The sequence below is a fragment of the Penaeus monodon genome, chromosome 30, assembly GCF_015228065.2.
Source record: "Penaeus monodon isolate SGIC_2016 chromosome 30, NSTDA_Pmon_1, whole genome shotgun sequence".
NCBI lineage: Eukaryota > Metazoa > Arthropoda > Malacostraca > Decapoda > Penaeidae > Penaeus > Penaeus monodon.
Genome location: NC_051415.1, coordinates 35,667,237 through 35,667,565, shown reverse-complemented (window position 1 = coordinate 35,667,565; position 329 = coordinate 35,667,237). Strand labels below are relative to the sequence as shown.

General features: G+C 30.7%; 1 long non-coding RNA gene across 1 annotated transcript in view; it reads right to left on the bottom strand.

Moving 5' to 3' along the window:
• LOC119592753 overlaps positions 1-329 on the bottom strand; it is a 1,202-nt gene that overhangs the window by 390 nt on the left and 483 nt on the right. The window lies entirely within an intron of this gene.

The window sequence follows — 329 nt, the reverse complement described above, 5'->3', positions numbered from 1 at the left end:
TTAATATACAAGCTAATAGGATTTACAAATGATAACATATCCACAATCATTTTCAGATAGTAATTTGTAATCAATTTCACTCATTGGATTGACAGAATATACAAAGTCATCATGATATTAAAAATATAGGACAATGAATTCCACTTTCCTGCAGAGGCAGCATTAAAAGGTTAACTCTCTCTTAGCTATTTGAAATGCTCTGACGTATGTTACTTGAATTATACAAATTAGTGGATAGCAGATTATTGCCATCTTTCATCCAGGACACCATTACTTTCATTTTCTACAACTACATTTCTGCTACTGCTTTTGGATTTCATAAATATCAC